This window comes from Haemaphysalis longicornis, unplaced genomic scaffold (genome assembly GCF_048455015.1).
Source record: "Haemaphysalis longicornis isolate Haplotype H1 unplaced genomic scaffold, Haemaphysalis longicornis Haplotype H1 scaffold_1, whole genome shotgun sequence".
Classification (NCBI taxonomy): domain Eukaryota; kingdom Metazoa; phylum Arthropoda; class Arachnida; order Ixodida; family Ixodidae; genus Haemaphysalis; species Haemaphysalis longicornis.
In genome coordinates, this window is record NW_027526203.1 from 66082589 (window position 1) to 66091107 (window position 8519).

At 46.8% G+C, this 8519-nt stretch overlaps 1 long non-coding RNA gene across 1 annotated transcript; it reads right to left on the minus strand.

Annotated features, from left to right (window-relative positions):
- Positions 1-1846: 1846 nt before the first annotated feature.
- On the minus strand, positions 1847-5380 carry LOC144176970 (uncharacterized). The gene is made up of 2 exons (XR_013323806.1): positions 4807-5380; positions 1847-2018 (listed from the first exon to the last, which is right to left on the minus strand). It is a non-coding gene; the product is annotated as an uncharacterized LOC144176970 (long non-coding RNA).
- Positions 5381-8519: the final 3139 nt, after the last annotated feature.

Below are 8519 nucleotides of genomic sequence, written 5' to 3' on the forward strand. Positions count from 1 at the left end.
CTCACTAGCTCATTTCCCACACTAGAACATGACACCATATGCACAGCCGTGCAATTGGCTGAGGCCAGAAAAGGCAAACGCAAGTTAGGTAGGGCTTATAAGCTTGCAGAATGAGCTATTTTCGCTTAAGTGTAATGCGTATTCATTTTATAGCAGTAAGAATGGCGGGGTGAAACAAAGGAAGTTAGAAAAGAAGAACCACTAAGTCCTGTTGTTGGTACTGCGCGCACCATGCTTGTTATAGCAGCACAAAAGTGCGGCACTTTGGGGTTGTCTCAGACGACACTGGCCGATTTGTGTAAGCGACATTGCCTTACATGACCCTAATTGTCGACGTACCCAGTGTTTTACGAAACAATTAGTACGTACGGTAATAAAACCAAGGAAGATGCAAATACAGTGAAAAACAAAGTAAAGGTAAAGAGCGGTGCAGAGCAGTATGGTGGCGACATCTAGGAGGATTGATGGTAACAAGGCTCTGCAGTCCACTGCAGATGGGACGGCACAATTGAATTCTGCTTGAAGACCCTTCTTGTGATGCCATGGCAGATGTCACAAAACACAATTTGGCAGAATAATCAAAATTTTAACTTCAATTGATTAATTTCTTGGCGAATAAAGCATCATTTCCTGCCAGACAAGCTGAAGGAGCACTATAAAATCCCAAATCTTTTAAATAAAACAAACTTGTATTTTGTCTGCATGGCCCCTTTAATGGGGCAGTCACACTCCTTCAGGATGTGCAGCCACTTTTGAACAATACGGGGCTACCGTGAGGCATCACTTTGCACCACACACACAGATTTTAACTTCAATTGATTAATTTCTTGGCGAATAAAGCATCATTTCCTGCCAGACAAGCTGTAGGATCACTATAAAATCCCAAATCTTTTAAATAAAACAAACTTGTATTTTGTCTGCATGGCCCCTTTAATGGGGCAGTCACACTCCCTCAGGATGTGCAGCCACTTTTGAACAATACGGGGCTACCGTGAGGCATCACTTTGCACCACACACACAGAAATCATTTGAAAGGCCAGCTGATCTACTTCTGATTGATATAAAATACTACTTGTAAAATCTATTGCAAGTGAAAAAAAAAGCTCATAATTTTAAGCTTGTAAAATCAAATTTTGAATCACATGTACCCACGTCTGAAAAGAATTATGTAAAACTATTCAATGTAAAGGGAGGACATTTGTTGTGTGCTTAGAAGACATGCAAATTGGCCACATGATGACCGCAAATTGTTTTCAGCCAAATAGGTTTTCACTTGCCTGCTAAAAGGCAAATAAAAGCTAACAGAATAAAACTGGTTAACAGGTAACATTACACGACTCAGAGCAGAAGAATAACAGTTTACACGTGTTGGCTGTACGCATATTTTACTACCTTTAAAATTTGGCTGGATTTTCTTACGATTTTACGTAATGAGGTCTAAATGTCGAAATATACGTGCATGCATACTTAAGAGTCAGCGCTGAAAATGCGGAACTGTGTATGGATGTATATTGCGACATTTTAACCTTGGCAATAAAAAAATTTCGAATAAATGCAGCCAAATTTTGAAGGCAAAAAAACAATCAGTCTACAGCCACTGTGTACAAAAACTATTACTGCTCTTAACTGAGTCATGTAAATATCACGTAGTGAATTTCTCTTTTTAGTCTTTTTTAGCACAGAGATGAAGTTAATTCTGTCATGCGGCCACCACTTGGTATGTCTTATGAAAGCACAGCAAACTCTCCAATTTCTGTTGAATTGTTTTCTATAACTCTTCGAAAACACAGAGGCAAGTGAAGCAAAAAAAGATTTCTCAACAGGAAAATATACATGAATAATCAAGACAATGAAAAAAACGACTTTCATATCATTCCTCGGCAGTAACTGCATTGCAACTCCAAAGGTTTTCTAGTGTGCCGCGGCTCTTTCCGCAGCATGTCAGAACCGTGTTGCTGTCTTCTTATCCTTTGGAGTTCCATGTGGCTGGGGAGGCTTTCCATGGTCCGTGAAGCTGCCTGCACATAATTTAGAAAACAATGTGCAATGAATTCAAAGTACAGTGCTGACACAGGCTAGCTTGAACGTTGTTAGCAAGGAAACACCACATAATTTAGAAAACAACTTGTAATGAATTCAATGAACAGTGCTGACACGGGCTAGCTTGAACACTGCCAGTAAGGAAACACAACTTCAGCATTACCAAAGTGTAGAGATAAACAAGGCACGCTTAGAGAGGCTTTAAAGGGACCCTGCAACACTATTTGAGCACTACAAGTAAACCTGAGCGACGTTTAGATTACACTGCCAGGAATACCTGAGCCAAATATTACACGTGCACGTGAAGCGGTGAGCGCGCAAATCGATGTGAAAGACGCGGAAAAACAAACCGCTCTCTCTTCAGTTGTCCTCATTATGCATGGCCTAAGGGACGTCACATAGGCCATGGCTGCCCGATCGGCTGTCACTGGTCAACTTCGCGGCTAGATACTCCCATTTCCGTCGTCGTCATCGCTGTGTACGAACCTCTTCTATGCCTGAACCTGTAGGCACAGTTTTGCCGTTTATTTTGTGTTTTGAGTGCGCGCGGAGTTTGAGTGATGAGCTCAATACTTCCCTTTCAACGGGACCACTCGACTACAAACGTTTATTGCTTCAAAAACGCCCTACCAGCCCGAGCGCGCACTTGCGAGCAGGCACCCATGCCTGCTTTTTTGTGGCACCAGACCGGAAATAGGCCTCTCCGCGTTGCGGAGAAAAGGAGAAAACTACCCGGCATGTGATATATAGAAGGCCGCCGAAGAGAACGCCGCGAGCCGCCCCCCTCTCCGGGAGAGAGCGCGCAGCTTTCGTCGCCTTGTCCGCGCTCGAGTTGAGAGAGAACGATTATGCGCGATTTCTCATCGCGCGTAGTTTCGTTAATTGTGAACGGATTTTCATAATTCTTGCGGGAGGAGATTTCTGGGACAATAGACTTTATCCCAAAATACAGTACTAGTAGTCGATGGCAAGTGTTGCAGGGTCCCTTTAATTCATAATGCTAAGAATATGTAGCAGGCACAGCAACAACAAACAAATGCAGTGATTTCACACCATGAGTAAAACGGCATGCCTACGAGTACATGTTAGTTTTATACGTGCTGAGCTTCTCTGATCTCTCCCAATGCCCGTCCTGATACATGCTATTGTGATTGCGCTAGTCAAAATAAACCTTGAGGCCAGAACTCTCCCAACACTCCAGCAGCCTGCTGCCACGTGAAACCTTGAAGAGCTTGCGGGTTCTTTTACGCAGAAATTTGATGTGTGATAGAAATTTTGCTATTTGGATTTGTGAATGATGGCTTTAGTTCTGTTTCATCGACATGACCACTACATACCCCGATTGCTTAAACATTTCACCTGCTTCAGATGGAAATGAAAGTTTTACTAAATAATTTTCAGTAAATAAAATGCAGGTTTTAGATTTTGAACTGGCTCTTACAAAACAATCACACTTGTTGGCACTACGCATCACACACACGCAATTTAATGCAGCCATTTACCATTAAAAGTATTCCTTGGTATGACATGGTGAAAAGCACAATTAAATATAACAGTGCTACAATAACAAGGGTGACACTAGACATGGGAGTCGAGGTTTGTAGGTAATGCCCACCAGGTTTAAAGCTGCTTGTAAAAACTGCTAACTGCATCTCTGAGTCTCTGCTTGCTGACAAGAGACTACAGGAAACTGGCAAAAAAAAAAAGCTGCTTGGGAGGTAAAGACTGACTGTATTACCTATATTCAAAGCATATCGAGCACTTTGAGAAAGATTACAAACAAATTGAGTGAAAGGTTGTTTTTACTGCTCATAAAAAATTGATAGGGCTCTTTATGAGTAACTGCACTGTGAAGACGGTCTTCGCAGCCCTTTAACCATGATGCACAACTACCCCCACAGTGACCAATTCTTTAAAACGGTCGTCAAATAGGTGAGGGGGAACGAGTGCGGAAAACAGACTATTAAAAGCAGCCCAGATGGCTTTGCCATTTGTTGCATAGTTTGCCGGAATTCTCTTTGCTGTGGAGGTTGTGTAGCAGCCAACATGCCCATTCGCAAACGGCCGCAAAGTTGCAGCAGCAAGCCACATTTCGACAACAGCACAGGCGATCACGCGAGATGAGCAAACAGAGCACATCACACACTGACATGCTACTCAGTGAAAATATTAAACGCGTAAATTATAACGCATAATGCCTGCGCTATGCCGCTCTACCATTTCCGAAAAAAAAAAAAAAAAAAGCACGGTCAGTACCGATGACTGTCATTGAACTGTCGCACGTATTGACAATACCTGAGACGGGGTCTCATCTAAATACATGCGAGAAGTGAGTGCTTTCTCTCCGAATAGCGCGGGACTGGTAACTGCAGCGTAGAGCCAAGAACTAAGCTACGCTAGAAGGTTAGTAGTGACACTATGCAGGCCCAATAATGTCTCTTTTGTCTAGAGTCGTCCTTGCTCTGCTTTCCGGCATCTGCGGCGTTTTTTTTTTTTTTCTGTTGCACCGATGCTCCTACTACACTGGTTGTATTATAAAATAATGTAAACTAATCACCAGCTACAGCACAAAACAAGTTCAGCGACGCAAAACAGTGCAGCAAACGTTGCCCTTTTCCCGCCACACCGGGAGATACCTTTCGACCGTTTCCGCACTGAGCACCTACTTTTGACCACAGAGCAAGAAATCATGCATAAGACACACGAATGGCATCGGAAGGGTTTAAACTCTGAGTGGTATATATATAAACGACTCGCAATAGTTACCTTTTGAAATGACGTTCCAGCAGCACGGCGCAGCACCTCCATCCACGTGCGGCCATGTTTATTATTATGAAACAGCTATGGCTGAATCAGCTGAATCACACTTTCGTAAAAGTTACACAGACTTCTCTAATGGTGTAGAATAACAATCAAGCTTTAAAAATATATTGAGATATAATTAAAATAAAATAAAAACTTTAGTTTTTTAACTTAAAGTTATAAATATTTTACCTAATTATGAAATAAAATGGCAACAAGGCAGACCCAGAACCAGAACCAAGCAGCAGGCCATGGCCATTTGAGCGGGACGGTTCTTTCCTCCCTGAGAAAGTTGCCGTGATCGAAAGCAGCGTTTTTAGTTGGTTTAATAGCCTTTCTCTGAAGCACTTTCTGTAACAATCGTGCTCTACCTACGGGTGTTCTTTAATAGGTTGACGCGCAAGGCATTTGCTGTACAGCTGTACCTTGTTCCTTCGCGCGCATTATGCACGCCTGAGTTTTATTATTCTACACACAAAAATAAAATATTGGGCTAGCTGACCGAATCAACATGAAACCACGCACACGGTTCCGCATACATCCCAATAACAGCCATTCTGGGACATTTTTAGAGCTCTCCCAGTGCGGAAGTCCCAGGGATGTCCATAGGCTGTGCTTTTTGGGACATGGGATTTAGGTCCTTTTTTGGGATGTCCTTAGGATGTTTGGTGTTGTCTGGGGTGTTTGCCAGGTGTGCTGTGACGATTGCGTTTGGCATTCTGCTGAGTTATCGCGCGTAACGAGTGTCGTCTGTGAAATATATGAGGGGTTCCTCGGGGCGACTTAGCCAGTCCTGGCGTAAGCCACCACGCTAGCTCCCGGCGTGTCAACCACGCGGGCTCCCATGGCTACGGCAGCCCAGCGAGGTTCGCCGATACGAGAACACAGTAGACAGTAGTGCCGAAGCACAGCCGTTTATTTGGGGAATCCCAAAGCATGCGAGCACAGGGCTCGACGGCATTCACGCATCACGCCGTCCGGGTCGTGACCGCGAACGGGAGGCAGGCACTCACGGCGCGCGACAAACAAAGCTCCCACCTGAGACACAAGTATCCATCACCGCCGCCATGTTCCGCCGATCTCGTCCCGACCGGGTCTCCGACGAGACTCTCCCGTCACTCCCGTCTCCCGCGCCGCCCGCGCGCCTATCCCCGCACACATCGGTGGCGCCATCTCTCGGGGGACGCCGACGAACCAGCGGAGCGCCGGACCGGTTTCAGCGCACAAGCGTCTCTCCCGAAGCACGCGCTGGCTCGGGATCGGAGGTCGCGGTTCTCCACGATTCCCACACGTGTTGGCGGGGAGGTGGTGAGACTAGCTTTGGTTTCGCGCGCGCTTTTGCATACGTTCGCCTTTCCGGTGCTCCGGCGTGATGGTACGTTTTTATCTACTTCAGTGCACTGGAAAACAAAGGGTTCAGAACCGTTATGTTCGGTGTGACCACCTCGCGTCGCAAGCAGTACTCCGGCTGTTTGTCCGTTGAGGACCGTTCGATCGGTCCTCAACGGACAAAAAGAACGAATGCTAGATTACGCCTGGGAGGGACCTTGCTGAATTGTGGACTGACTGCGCCTTGCCAATAAATAAATGGTTAAAGAAACGGTTGCAATGGTTGATCTTTTCAACTTTGCCTGCGCGGCAAAGTTGAAAAGATCATTTCCACTTCTGCACGCGGCGGCGGCACACAACTCTCCGACTGCGGCGTGAACTTCGACGGGTCCGAAAGCTCAGTAAACAAAGATGTTTTCTGCCTCTCCCGTCCGACCACTTAGCCCGCGCGATCAGGCCGCTGCGCGTTTCGGGTTGCAGGCAGAGCTGCGCGCAACGACTCGTCGCCGAAACTCGGATACGCGGACGGCCCGGCAACCAAACGGATAGACGCACGCACGCAGCGTCGGCGAAGGGCCACATGAGGCGCAAAGAACTACCGCTTGCCTGTCACGTGAATAGAACACCTCCCATCAGTCTTTCCTTTTTATTTTTTATGACTAGGCTTCACGATTGTCACGTGACGCTCCCTCCTAAACTTTTCTTTCCTCCATGCTCTAGGTGGCAGCGGTGGCAGTGAGTGATGGCCACTATTTTAAATGCAGAGCATTTCAGTAACTCACGATGTCACCCGCGTTGGCGTCCGTAGTCCGCATCGCTCCCCGTCGGTCTGGCATTGGATTGGATTCGATTGGATTGGATTAAAGTGGATTGTGTTGCGTCATAGCCGCGCCACGTTGCGTCATAGCCGCGGCAGGGGGTTCACGGCACGTTTCACCATCGACTTCATCGACAATGTCTACGCGGGAAGAGAAGGCGGCGCGGCGGCGTGCTGCGGATGCTGAGCGCAAGCGCCGCAAGCGAGCCGCCGACGCCGAACTTCGCCAGCGAGAAGCCGCAGCCATTCGTGAACGTCGGGCGGCGATGCGGGAGGGAAAACAAGCACAAAACAAACAGAACTCCTGCTGGCGCAGTTTCCGGCAGGGGGCGCGCGAGCACTGCGAAGGCGGGGAATTTGAAATGCGTCGGGTGGTAGCAGTGAGCGGATAACGGCGCTACAGCCCATTATGGCGAATCAGTGCTCTGCATTTCCAACAGTTTTCACGTAGAGTGGAACGGCTGTAACTTTTTATAGGCGCCCTCACGCCGCTTTAGGGACACGCAGCAGGCCGCACGTCAGTGCGCCTTTCATCCAGTGGCCGTGGCACTGGCATCCGCATCGATGTAGTCCGCAAAGAATACCACTTCCAAAACGACCACCATGAAGCCTTTGAATTCATAGAGAGAGACTTTTAGAATAGCGTTACCGTGTTTACGTTACCGTTTACCGTGTTTGCGGGAGTCGACTACGCATGCGCAAGAGCTACCGTGAACGGTAACTTACCAGCAGAGGCTTTACCGTCGCCAGCGAGCTTCCTGAGCAGACGAAGTGTACCGTCGCGTATTGATTACAGCAAATGCAGTGCGCTCGGCGCTTTATGCTTGGTACAGCCGATAAAAGTAATCTTACTTGATGCCGTTTATTCCGTGTTTCTTGTTAACGACCATTTTCTCACTTGCGCGAGCAAAATGGCCGTCCCTACTCATGCTAAGCCTTGCCCGCCTCAAATAGTTTTTGAGCTCACAAAGTGCTTTTAGGCCTCAAAAATTGTGCTGGGCAAAGTAGTGTAGGTTATTGAGTAATTACTACGCCATATTTTACTAATTTCTTGCCTAAATATTTAGCGCGGGGGCAAATTCTATTTTGCCTTGATTCTAACTTTACTCAGTAGATGGCGCCACCAAAATGTTTTCTTTAAAGCTCTACAGGTGATGGCTACAGTATTCGCAAAACAACTACAGTTAGTGAGAATGCTTCACCCGAAAAGAGAAATATTCAAGTTACTTTAAACGGATGCAAATAGATATGAGCAACAAAATTATGCGTGATTTTCTTTCAGACTAATACATCAGATGTCGCTACCCGCGCCACGGCGGCCGGAATACGCAAACCGCAAACGGAGCGCTAAAACGTGTTTTACCGTTTTCAGCGGTAAACGGAAACTCCGCATTCCGGTAACACGGTAATTGGTTTGACCCAACCTTCTCTCTCCGTTCTTCTTTCCACGCGGCGTTTCCCTGGCCGTGTGCCAGGCACAATGCTGCCGGCACGAAGGCGCATAGTTCGAATTATTCGTGGCGGAAGCTAC